This window comes from Pristis pectinata, chromosome 3 (assembly GCF_009764475.1).
Source record: "Pristis pectinata isolate sPriPec2 chromosome 3, sPriPec2.1.pri, whole genome shotgun sequence".
In the NCBI taxonomy this organism is placed as follows: domain Eukaryota; kingdom Metazoa; phylum Chordata; class Chondrichthyes; order Rhinopristiformes; family Pristidae; genus Pristis; species Pristis pectinata.
The window spans coordinates 46,932,126-46,945,339 of record NC_067407.1 but is presented as its reverse complement, the minus strand read 5'-3'; the positions used below and the strand labels follow the sequence as shown (position 1 = coordinate 46,945,339).

Sequence of the window (13,214 nt, the reverse complement as noted above, 5' to 3'; positions counted from 1 at the left end):
CAGCTACAACATGACTTCTTGACTCTTATACTCAATGCCCCGACCAACGAAGGCAAGGATGCCGTACGCCTTCTTTACCATGCTATCTACCTGTGTTACCACTTTCAGGGAGATATGGACTTGGATCCCATGATCCCTCTGTACATCAATGTTCCTAAGGGTCCTGCCATTTATTTGAATCGTTTTATTTGAATGCAGTTAAGCCAATTTCAGTTTAATTGTGGTCCATTAACACTGATATTACAGATTCACGGAGTATTAAGTTCACCATAATGGGATGTTTCTTTTGTAACTCAATCGTGTTATAGAGCATGAGTATCATTATTTGGTTGTATGAATGCTTTGGCCAAGAGACTGTAAATTAATATGAACACTTTTCACTGCTAGTACAAATTGTAGAACATTATGGTTGGGAAACCTGGATTATACAGCTTAATTTTTTGGGTATCAGAAATACTCTTAGATCCCCATCTGTGGTATGCATACACAGTTCTGGGGTAACACCAGATGCACATTGTTGAGGACATTAGTATGTGCGTAATGAACTTCAACGAGAAGGAAACAAAGCAGGGAAGTCATGATATGAAGCAGCGCAACACAGCTCTGTCACTTTGAAGTGCAATGCTAGTTAACAACTTATTTTAATCTCCCACAGTGAACATGTGGAATATTGATAGAAACATAGAAAAACCTACAGCACAATTCAGGCCCTTCAGCCCACAAAGCTGTGCCGAACATGATTTAGTTTGGTTACTGATTGATTTCTTCTGGTTGTTACTGTGAATCTGCAACAGATGCTTAAAGATTTCTTGTTGACTTTTCGTCAGCACAAACTGATTGATCAACAACAAGGGTGTATTGGTGTACACTTCCTTTAGGGATCAGGATCTTTGGGAGGACATGCAAGACAAACTGCTGGACTGCAGGCAGAGGGGGGCAAGAAGCAAGGGGAAGGGACAGACAAGTCACCAATCAAGAGGCCACATCTACACAAGGAATTCAGAGAGAAGTTCTCTTATCTGATCCTCAACAGGGAACAATATGTGGGATGTCTTTACAGCAAAAGGACATTCTTATTGAAATTTGCCACTTGAAGCTATCGCAGCAATCTAGATCAGAACAAAAAGGATGATTTTCTAGTGGCTCTCAGGGTGAACGTAACAGATGTTTCTGGTCTTGGTTACTTTCAGCTGAAATTAAGAAATATCTGCAGCATCACACTGTCCGGGATCAGCTGTTGCTTAAGGGAGGTCACTAGAGCTCACTGTTTAAAGGTAAACAACCAAAGTTCATGCTGGAAACACTCAGCAGGTCAGGCAATATCTGTGGGGAAGCCAGAGTTAATGTTTCAAGTTGAAGACCTTTCATCAGAATTGGTTAAATGTTTCTCACTCCACAGATGTTGCCTGACCCAAGTATTTCCTGCACTTCCCTTTTTATTTCAGGTTTCCAACATCTGCAGTATTTTGCATTTCCTTCCCTCCTGCCGCAGGTCAGATACAGGTTGGCATTGTGGTGTTGAAATAAAGGGATTTATGGAACAATTCTGGAGATTGGGGTTGAAGATACCTTTTCACTAATGGTGTGGCAAAGAGAAGGCAGCTCCACAGAACAGTAGAGACTAAACTCTGGAATGTAGCATAAAAAAGCTCAGATACAAGATAGGATAAGCCACGTAAAAGCTTGAGTTGGTGGTTCTGTTAGAAACAGCCCCTTGGTTCAAGATATTAGGCTTGGACTATTTTAAAGTCAAACATCACTTAGACTGTACAGTCAGATGACTTTACACCTGCTTGTGGTGGGAGGTAAATGGGAATAAAAATAGAAGATGCTGGAAATACTCAGTAGGTCGGGCAGCATCTGTGGAAAAAACAAATAATTAAAAGTCCTGGACCCTTCATCAGAACAGCAAGTAGGAATTGGGGAAATGTTGCATGGTGTCCACCGACTGCAGGTCAGTGTCAGGATAGTCCTCTAAGTACAGTCACCCAAGTCTGCCATCTGTTTGATAAATTGGCTCCAATATTAGTGTTTCATCAGGTTTTAAGTACTACTTAAAAGGAGCAAAGCATTATTTTTGGAATCTTCATCCATGCTTATCATTACTTTTAGAGACATAAAAGTACACTGCATTACCTCACATTTTTCCCCCCAGTATTAATTTAAGGCTGGAGCTATAGAGGCTGAGAGGCAGAGAGAAAGATTATTCACAACCTACCAATCACATCTGGCAATTGTCTACTGAAGGGCCTTTCCTCAAGTAGGTCTAGCATCCCACCTAACATCTCTAAACCCTCTACTGCCCAACCCCTGACTAACCATGTTTACCTCCATCCATTTGAGCTTTCTTTCCTGAAATATTCAATGACCTTAACCTCCTTTCATTACTCTGCCTCCAATCTAACTTGTCAATCCCACTAAATTACCACCTTTGTAACATATCCAGCTCTGACAGCTGAAAAAATTCCCACAAAAGAAAACGCACTGAGGTGGAAAGTATTACAGTTCCTAATCATCGCCTCTATCCTTCTGGTCATCGGTAACATGCTTCAACACAGTGCATTCTTTCCATCAGTGTCAGCACTTCCTAAATGTTCTGTGGCACAACAGAATGTTCCAGTGGGTGCAGCTGGGAGATTTCAACCACCAAGGAAAATTCCTGTTTTAAATATGAATGCATCATGTAAACAATGGAAATCACATCTCATGAAAGCTTCCTCATAAAGGCCATGTTTGTTTATTGCATTTGCATTTTTTTTGATTTTATTGATAAAATTGTACCTTTTGCTTTCTTTAACTTTGTTCCTTCTTGCCAGGGCCTGCAATAGTATGAAGGGGGATGGTAGTGTGAGGGCAAGGGTACTCATAATAATACACAAACCCTCATTTTTACATGTCCTTATGTGCCCCTCAGAGAACAGTCAGATTTAAATTCCTGAACAAATCTGATGTGAATTTGTCTCCCATTCAATTATATTTCTTTCCTAGGATCACAAAACCATAACTTCCTTCAGTATCCCTTTTAATCGCTTAACTTGTTGATGTTTAAAATCCAAGCTAGTTGTTCGCAAAGTAATTTGTCTTAGTTCAAACCATCTCCCACACGCACCTCCCCCCCTCCCCATTCCCTGCGACCTTGGTGCTACCAAAATATTGGTAGAGGGGAAACACTACAAGAGATGTGTAGCTGGAGAAGGAAACTAATTGCATACGGTGTTTAAAAAAAGAGCACTGTTCACTTGTAAGATAATACTTGCAATATTTCACATGTTTAAATCAATGGAGAATTAAGTTGGACTCCAAATGTGTGGAGGGTTTGATGTCCATTTCAGACCGTCACAGAGATTTCTTAATTTAAATAATTATTCAAATATATTTCACAATATTTTTAAACCACAAAACAGGAATTACTTTGGAAAATTGCATTTAAAATTGGGAGCTTAAGAATGGACTTCGGAGAGCTAGAAGGGGGCATGAGAAGTCCTTGGCAAGTAGGATCAAGGAAAACCCCAAGGCGTTCTACACGTATGTGAAGAATAAGAGGATGACTAGAGTGAGGGTAGGACCGATCAGGGATAAAAGAGGAAACATGTGCCTGGAGTCGGAAGAGGTAGGGGAGGTCCTTAATGAATACTCAGTATTCACCAAAGTGACCTTGATGTTTGAGGATGGCGTATGACAGACTGATATGCTAGAGCATGTCGATGTGAGGAAAAAGGATGTGCTGGAACTATTGAAAGACATTAGGATAGATAAGTCACCAGGGCCGAACGGGTTATATCCAAGGTTATTATGGGAAGCTAGGGAAGAAATTGCTGTGCCTTTGGCGATGATCTTTGCATCCTCAGGAGTAGTGTCGGATGATTGGAGGGTGGCAAATGTTGTTCCTTTGTTTAAGAAAGTAAGTAGGGATAACCCTGGGAATTATAGACCAGTGAGTCTTACTTCAGTGGTGGGTAAATTACTGCAGAAGATTCTTAGAGACAGGTTTTATGGGCATTTAGAGAAGCAAAGGCTGATTAGGGACAGTCAACATGGCTTTGTGAGGGGCAGGTCATACCTCACGAGCCTGATTGAATTCTTTGAGGATGTGACAAAGCACACTGATGAAGGTAGAGCAGTGGATGTGGTGTACATGGATTTTAATAAGGCGTTTGATAAGGTTCCTCATGGAAGGCTTATTCAGAAAGTCAAGAGGCATGGGATTCAGGGAAACTTGGCTGTGTTGATTCAGAATTGGCTCGTCCACAGAAGACAGAGGGTGGTAGTAGATGGAGTGTATTCTGCCCGGAGGTCCGTGACTAGTGGTGTTCTGCAGGGGTCTGTTCTGGGACCACTGCTCTTTGTGATTTTTTTTTATAAATGACTTGGATGAGGATGTGGAAGGGTGGGTTAGTAAGTTTGCTGATGTTGTGGATAGAGCTGGGCTGAGAAGTGGCAGATGGAGTTGAACCCGGAAAAGTGTGAAGTGATATACTTCGGGAGATCTAATTTGAAGGCAGAATACAAGGTTAATGGCAGTGTGGAGGAACAGAGGGATCTTAGGGTCCAAGTCCATAGATCCCTCAAGGTTGCCACACAGGTCGATAGGGTTGTTAAGAAGGCGTATGGAGTGTTGGCCTTCATTAGTCGGGGTATTGAGTTCAAGGGCCACGAGGTAAAGTTGCAGCTCTGTAGGACTCTGGTCAGACCACACTTGGAGTATTGTGTTCAGTTCTGGTCACTTCACTATAGGAAGGATGTGGAAGCTTTAGAGAGGGTGCAGAGGAGATTTACCAGGATGTTGCCTGGACTGCAGAGCATGTCTTATGAGGATAGGTTGAGTGAGCTAGGGTTTTTCTCTTTGGAGAGAAGGAGGATGAGAGGTGACTTGATAGAGATGTACAAGATGATAAGAGGCATAGATCGAGTGGACAGTCAGAGACGTTTCCCCAGGGCGACAATGGCTAATACGAGGGGACATAATTTTGAGGTGATTGGAGGAAGGTATAAGGGGGATGTCAGGGGTAAGTTTTTTCACATAGAGAGTGGTGGGTGCGTGGAGCGCACTGCCTGCAGAGGTTGTGGGGGCAGATACATTAGGGACATAAGAGATTCTTAGATAGACACATGAATGATAGAAAAATAGGGGGCTATGTGGGAGGGAAGGGTTAGATAGATCTTAGAGCAGGATAAAATGTCGGCACAACATTGTGGGCTGAAGGGCCTGTACTGTGCTGTAGCGTTCTATGTTCTAAAGTTAAGCCCAATTCGGGCAAATAAAACAGAAAATACTGGAACATCTAGCCAGTCAAGCAACATCTACAGAAAGAGAAACCAATTAATGCTTCAGGTCAGGGAACCTTCATTAGAGCTGGAGGAAGAGTGGTGAATTCTGTGTTTTTCCCAAACTGATCTGGGGGAGAAGGGAGGTACAAGACAAAATAGACCATACGAAAATAGATTAAGACAGATAAGGTGATAAGGCGCATGAGTACTAACAATTAGGGAGGCATTTTATCACTTATCAACCTCAGTCTAACAAGGGTGATCCCGAGCTTCCTCTCGCATGCCAGTTTAATTCTCAATCCCACTCCTATACGACCCATCTGTAACCTCCTCCACTGCCATTGCAAGGCCCAATGTCAATTAGAGGAACTAATTCTTATCTTCTGTCTGGGCATTTCGTTACCAAATTTTCCAGCTTGAGATAAAGTGCTCTCTCATTGTTTCCCATTATCCTGATTATGATCCCTTCTCAGCTCATTTATACGAGATGCCTCCTGAACGGTTAGTACTCATGCTCCTCACCTCTGATCTGTCTTAACCCAGCTCCATGTGGTCTTTCATCTCACACCTCACTCCTCCTCCCAACTCTGCTCTGAAAACTCCAAACCCTCCACTCTTCACCCAGTTGAGGAAAGGTCGCTGACCCGAAACATTAACTGGTATCTCTTTCCACAGATGCTGCTTGCCTGGCTGAGTTCCTCCAGAAATTCTACTTTTCTGTCAGATTCCTGCATTTGCAGCTTTATTTGTTTTCCTAAGTCATGCTACACCACCTCCTAGATTTCGCAGCTGTAATATTGGCAGAACTGTCCACATTCACAATCAATACAATTTAAATATGACATAAAATTTGGGATTTCTGAACACATAGTTCAACGTGGAAATGTTAATGTTGCTGTCAATAATTCAGCACCACCACTGGCTGCGAGGTTTTATAACCTTCACAGCTGCAATCTATAAAAATAAAAATCAGTGAATTGACTAATATTTCTGGCATTTTCAAAATAGCCTTGAAGTAAAAATCCAGAAAATATTATCCATTATTGCATATGGTGCGAGTTTTTAATGGTTTACTCAGTTATATTTACTGCTTCGCCTTTTTCCTGCTGACACCAAAAAAAAAAGTACATGGATTGTAACTTTCAACACAAAAAATAGCAGGATTTGTGTTTCTACCATTTTATAAATTCAGGCCATTGTGAGTGAGAATTCCTCTGAAAAATGTATGAAGTCTTCTCAGTATCTAATCTCTACATTACCAGTGAATAATTAAGAGCATTTATTTCCTAGTGTATTCAAAATAAGTGAAGAAATTCACAACATCTCAATCATACACTTTCAGTTCAATACCATTAACAAAATGCTGTGAGCACCAAAAAAAATCTATAAACCTTCATAGCACTTGGAAGTTTTTTCTGAAAGGCATTCCTCTCGTGGCTCTGCAATCAAAAGCTTGTTTTTACCCTCCAAAATTAAATTAGAATTCTTCACTGACATGTGGATAAAGCTGTGCCTTTACTGTGCTCCCCTATTCATCTAAGAATCAGCAGATTACTGAGCCTGACTGTATATCCAATCCCTAAATATAGCCAACCAGTATATCAGAACAAATGAAATTAGTAGAGGTTGGCCATTTGGCCTTCTGAACCTGCTCCATTATTCATCAAGATCACGGCTGATCTTCTACCTTAACACTTTTTCTGCTCCATTCCCAAATTCCTCGATTCCCATAATATCCAGAAATCTATTTTGAATGAATGCAGCAACTGAACGTCCACAGCCTTCTAGGATAGAGACTTCCAAAGCTTCACTACCCTCTGTGTGAAGAAACTTCTCATCTCAGTCCTAAATGGTTTGTTTCCTTTTTGGAGATTCTGACCCTTTGTTCTATACTCTTCAGCCGGGGAAAACAACTTTCCTGTATCTAGTCTGTTGAGCCCTGTAAGAGTTTTCAATAAGATCTCCTCTCATTTCTCTGAAGTCTAGAGAATACTTCGTTCACTCAATTGCTCCTCATTTCAGAAACCAGCCATCTCTCCAACCTATTTATTAATTATATTTTTGGGAATACTTTGAAAGCCCACATTCATATAATGAGTAAACCCACAAAGAGATAACATTCAATCATTCTTTCAAAAAAAATCAGTATGTCCACTGACCAGGACAGTAGATGGAGCTGTAGAATCAGCTCCAGTGATACCTCTCTCACCCCCCAGCCATGCCGGCAATGCTGGAAGAAACAGGGGAGGATGGAATAGGTAAGGATCTGCGATCCAGTTTACTACCTGGTGACCAAAAGCTGAAATGTGCATGGGTCAGGTGAAGTTGTGATGCCCTTTATCTCTAGAATTACAATGTGAATCATGGCCACCTGGGTCAATTGACCTCAGTAGAAAAGTCTCCCCTTTACAGGATCCACTTCTGGATAGCAGTGAAGAAATTCTTACTGGGAGAGATAAAATAAGGTCAAAGAGGGTAAATGATTAACTGAAATTACCATCTGGTTTAACAGTTCAAAGACCTTCTTTCCATCCTTGATCCCTCCTTTCAAATAAATTCTCCCAACCGATTTTCACAGACAACTCATCGACTGCATGCTTACAAGGCCTCATGGCTGTCAATCACAGATAAACCAGCTTTTGACCTCATCACTCTCCATGCATTGTCTTTTCTCCTCTCAACTCTACTTTCTCCTGCGTCCAGCCCTGGAACAATTCTCCTGCGTCCAGCCCTGGAACAATTCTTTCCCATTTCATTGATGATAGCACTTTCAAAATCTCAGCTGGTCACCACTTAGCCCAACTTTCTCTATAGCTGCTCACCTGCGCCTTCACGCTTTTGATACCCTAATCCCTACAGGAATCATCACTCTGGCATAGATCTCATCTGCATTCCTACACATCAAGGGTAATGACTTGAATATATGATGATCAAGAGGTTCAGCCATTCATTGCCAGATCTGGGTGAACCAAATATAGCATTAAGATGCTGCTCTCAATCTATCAAAACAGTTCACTACTCCAAGATCATCCTGGAATGCAAAGAAATCCCTTATTTTTCCCCGATTGCAAACCCTTATCCTAAATCTTCTCCCCTGAATGCTCTACTTCCACCTCCAACAACATCGATAAAGAACTCGTGACTTCTCAGTGACAAAGACTGAAATTACCCTTTCAGCCATTTCTGCCATTTCCTTTTTCTGCCCATCCCAGACTACCATCTCATGCCCTCCGAGTCTGATCTGCACCCAGGATCCATTGCCTGACCCATCACCCTCATGCACCCAGTGGCCGAGCACCCAAATTCCCATCCTGACTGATGTTGTTAATGTTTCACTCCCCTCAGGTACTCTTCCACTTTCCTTCAGATTGGTCATCATCACCCCCATTTTCAAAAAAAACCTTTGACCTTGCCAAACCATCATTATGTTCCTTTGCTCTCCATATCCTTGACTCTACTATGCCCTCCCATATCCATCTTTCCTGAAAACTCTGTAATTCAGTCTCTCCAGTCAGGTTTGCAATTCCTGCCAAATGACAAAATGGTTCTTACCAATGCCACAAATGAGATCTATGTGACAGTGACAAAGATAAACCACCATTCTATTACAGGCACCACCTACCTCAGCCTTCTTCATTGCTTACCATAACATAGAGTTATACAGCATGGAAACAGGCCCTTTGGCCCAACAGATCCAAGCCAACCAAGATGCCTATCTGAGCCATATTTGCCTATATTTGGCCCATATCCTTCTCAACTTTCCTCTGTTACCTATCCAAATGTCTTATAAACATTATAACTGTACCTGCCTCTATCACTTCCTCTGGCAGCTCTATCCATATACCCACCACCTTGTGTGAAAAACTTGCCCTTCAGATCCCCTTTAAATCTTTCCCCTCTCACCTTAAACCAATCCCTCTAATTTTAGACTTCCCCACCCCAGAAAAGACTGTGACTATGTATGCCCCTCATGATTTTATATACCTCTATAAAGTCACCCTTTAGCCTCCTACACTCCAGGGGAAAACAGTCCCAGCCTATCCAGTCTTTCCTTATAACTCAAGCCCTCTGATCCAGCTACTTATTTCCCTCCTTCCTCTAATTCTCATTCAGCCTTAGCCACAGGATCTCTTGCATTTTCCTCTTCCCACTGCTGCACCAAGACGTCTAGTGTCCCCCAAGAATTGAACTGTGATTTGCTCTCATTTCCCAGCTATATGTTGGCCCTCAGTAATGTTATCTGCTTCAGTTTCCATGTTTACAGCTGCAACACCTGTCTTTCCTGTATCAACCTCATATTTAAATCCTCCTGTCTCAAAGTTCTTAGGACTGTTTGGAGGACGACACGAGAGGAATTTTTCTTCCAATATCAGTTAGAATTTCAAAGCCATTGCCTTTGGTCCACAAACTCCATTCCCCAGCCACTGGGCAAATCTCTAAGCCTATACTAGATTTGTTCACAATTCTGACATCATGCCTGATGCCAATGATGAGCACCTGAACCCCTCAGCACTAGGATTAAGATCAGCTTTTCTGATTTCTCTTAAAAACATCCAATTCCTACCCTGCAGTTCATCTGCTCCTGAATCATTCACCATCTGATTATTGCTACATATTGCCAGTCAGCCTCCCACCCCTCTATCAAAACTCTGCTGCCATATCTGAGCACAGCAACTTCCATTCACTCACCACCTTTAGTTTGCCTACTTGCCCTGGGTCCTAGTTGAGCAATATCACAATCTTAAAATTCTCACTCTGGTGTTCAAATCCCTTCATGTCTCCCCTTCCTTTTCTGAGTAGTCCTCCCCAATTCTCCTAGACATCTGCAAGAGACCAATTCTGGGCTTCTGTGAATCCTTGATTTTAACCACAGCAGCTCTGGGAACAAGGCTTTTAGCTTCCAAAGAAATAAGCCCTGTAATTCCCAAACCACTCTGCCTCACTAAATTTCTTTCCTCTTTAAAATTTGTCTCTTTGACCAAACTTTTAGTCATCTGCCCTAATACTGCTTGATGTAGACAATGTCAAATATTATTTGTTAACATAGTAAAATATCTGAAGGTAAGTTAAAGTACAAGTTGCGTTCCTTCCACCTGACCCACAGATCTTTGACCCATAGATGTAAACAGTGACTCATAGAGCAACAGCAAGTTTTTTGTAGCACAGATGGAAACAAACAGTTGCCTTGCGAACTGACAGATGATCAGATTTTTCAATTATCACTAGCCTGGGTTAGAATCAGACACTTGGGTTGAAGGGATTTAGGGCTGAGATGAGAAGAAATTCCTTCACTCTCAGGGTAATTGCTGAATATATTTAAAAGAGAAGAGAAATGACCCTCTAGGCACAAAATGCAGCAAGGGGTATGGGAGAGAGAGCAGGAACATGTATTGAGATAGAGGATCAACCATGATCATATTGAAAGGAGCAGTAGGCTCAAAGGACTGAATGGCCTTGTCCTGCTCCTACTTTCCATGCTTCTGTGTTCTGTTGCAATTTACATTGTTGTCCTGAATCTTGCAGCAGTTGTGACAGTGAGACTAACAGGGATCAATGTTACCACTGAGAAGCTTTCAGGTCTGCATCCAGACAGTCCAATGTGCAGACCCCGGTTACTGTCCACATTACCCTGTTCTGCCAGAAGCTAATGTGCATATTGCAGGAAGTCATCATGCATAAAATTGCTCTGCTATGATGTGTTACCTTTGTGACAGACAGTGAGTGTCCATTCTATGGTCAGTGACGTTTTATATGGCATGAGGCCCTAATTATTGCCAAAAAAGCTGTCTGGCACTGAAATTGTAAATTTGAGTCTGGAATGTAATTCTTTAAAATGTTAAATCATATAGAACAACATAGGAGATACACACAGAAACAGGCTACTTCGCCCAACCAGTGCATGCTGCTGTCCATGTTGGACTCATACCTCCTCCTGATACTGGAGATTTTTTAAAAAATAGAAATATTTTCTTTATGTCTGATTTCTTTCTCTTAATCCCATTTCCCCCCCCCCCCCCTTAATCTGGCTTTCTATACATGATTTGCATTGAATTAACCTTCATGCATTTGCACTTCACGCTTCAGCGTCTGGTTCACTAATGATTCTTCATTGTATTCAGTGGTCTCAGTGGTTATATACTGCACCCCAAACCCTGAATTCCAGAAGCAAAGTACAATCCATTGATACCGTCACACAGGATGCCCTGCACTAGGAACTGTGAAGAATTTCCAGGTAACTGTTATTAGTCCTGGTTCACCTAGCCTCCAGACCAGTGATGGGCACTGCGCTGCTTTGGTGCACTGGACACTGCAAATCCCATTGGTTCTCAGACATTCTGAGCTCTTCCAGTGTTAAGTGTAATGACATGAAGAGATCATTCATTCATCCCAGGTCATTGTAGGCAGTGTAGGTGGTAGCAAACAGGGAGTTTGGATACTTCTTTTTCATTATGGCATCATTCATGCGGGAAAATGTGAGGTTCCCCACTTCGGAAGAGAAAGTAGACAAGTGAAATATCTAGTAAATGGTGAGAAAACAGAAGGTGCTGGTTGTCAGAGTGACCTAGGATTCCCTTGTATACAAATGACTGAAAGTTAACAAGCAAGTCTAGCATGCAACTAGAAAGGCAAACAGTATGTTGGCCTTTGTTATAGGAAGATTTGAGCACATAAGTAATGTCTTACTGAAACTATATATGGCCTTGTTATGTATTACTCAGACCATGCCAGGAATAACATGTTCTAGTCTGGTCTCGACCAAAGGATGGCTTTGCTTGCAATAGTAAAAGAGCAAAGGTTCACCAGGTTGACTCCTGGGATGGGTGAGGTGGGGTGGGGTGGGGCTGGGCAGGCAGTTTCAAGGGTCTTTGTCCCACTGGACAGATTAAGCATAATGGGCCTATCCTCTCTAGTTGAGAAGAATGAGGCAATCCCATTGAAACATACAAAGTTAACACTGGGTTTGTTGGGATAGATACAGGGATAATATTTCCCTGGCTATGGTAACTTGAACTAGGAATCACAGTCGCAAAGTAAGGGGTTGGCTATTCAGGACTGAGATGAGAAGAATTTTTTTTAAACCAGAGATTAACCAATCTCTGGAATTCTCTCCCAACAGAACTGTGGAGATTCATATGCCAAATCTATTCAAGACAGTGATCAATATAGTTTTGGATATAAAGAAAATCAAGGGATCTGGGAATAGTAAAGCGAAAGATCAGGCATCATCTTATTGAATGGTGGAAAAGGCACAAGGGACCAAGCGGCCTACTCCTACTTCTAGTGTTCATATGTTTTCAGAACACCATGTGTGTCCTTTAAACTACCTTTCAATTTTGGTGGTGTGCCAATCATAAATAATTTCAAAATAAGATAAGCTGTACAAACAGAGACATCAAGGGAAAACTCTCTCTTCCTCCATGCTCAGTTTTCTCTCCATTTTTGGCAGTCTTGCAATGACCCAATCAAGTTCTTGGCATAAAAATTGCATTGGAAAGTGCATTGGTGACAGTTCAGAGAAGGTTCACTCGATTGATCCTTGGAAAGAAGGGGTTGACATATAAAGAAAGGTTGAGCAGACTGGGGTTATACTCACTGTCATTTGTAAGAATGAAAAGTAGAACCTGAGAGGGCCTGACAGCTTAAATGTTGAGAGGATGTTTTATCTTGAAGGGGCAAAATCAAGTAGTAGGGATATTACTTTCAGCATTTAAAATGATGAGGAATTTCTTCTCTCAGGGGGTTGTGCATCGTTAGAATTTTCAATCCAGGAGAACTGTGGGGGCTGCATCATTGAACATATTTAAGGTTGAAACAGACAGAATTTGGGGAGCTGAGGGTTATAGGAAACAGTTTAAAAAAAAAAATCGGAGGCCGAAATTCCATCGGCCGTTATTTTAATGAATGGCGGTAGGCTCAAGGGGCCAAATGCTCCTTACTTTTGTATT

At 41.7% G+C, this 13,214-nt stretch overlaps 1 protein-coding gene across 6 annotated transcripts in view; it reads right to left on the bottom strand.

Moving 5' to 3' along the window:
- Positions 1-13,214, bottom strand: part of LOC127568611 (KN motif and ankyrin repeat domain-containing protein 4-like) — a 115,317-nt gene that overhangs the window by 38,541 nt on the left and 63,562 nt on the right. The window contains exon 2 of one of the 6 annotated variants that reach the window (XM_052012573.1): positions 2,782-2,819. The exons of the other annotated variants lie outside the window; for them this stretch is intronic. The gene's annotated coding sequence lies outside the window, so the exon portion shown is untranslated. The remainder of the gene's footprint in view (positions 1-2,781; positions 2,820-13,214) is intronic. 6 annotated transcript variants of the gene reach the window in all.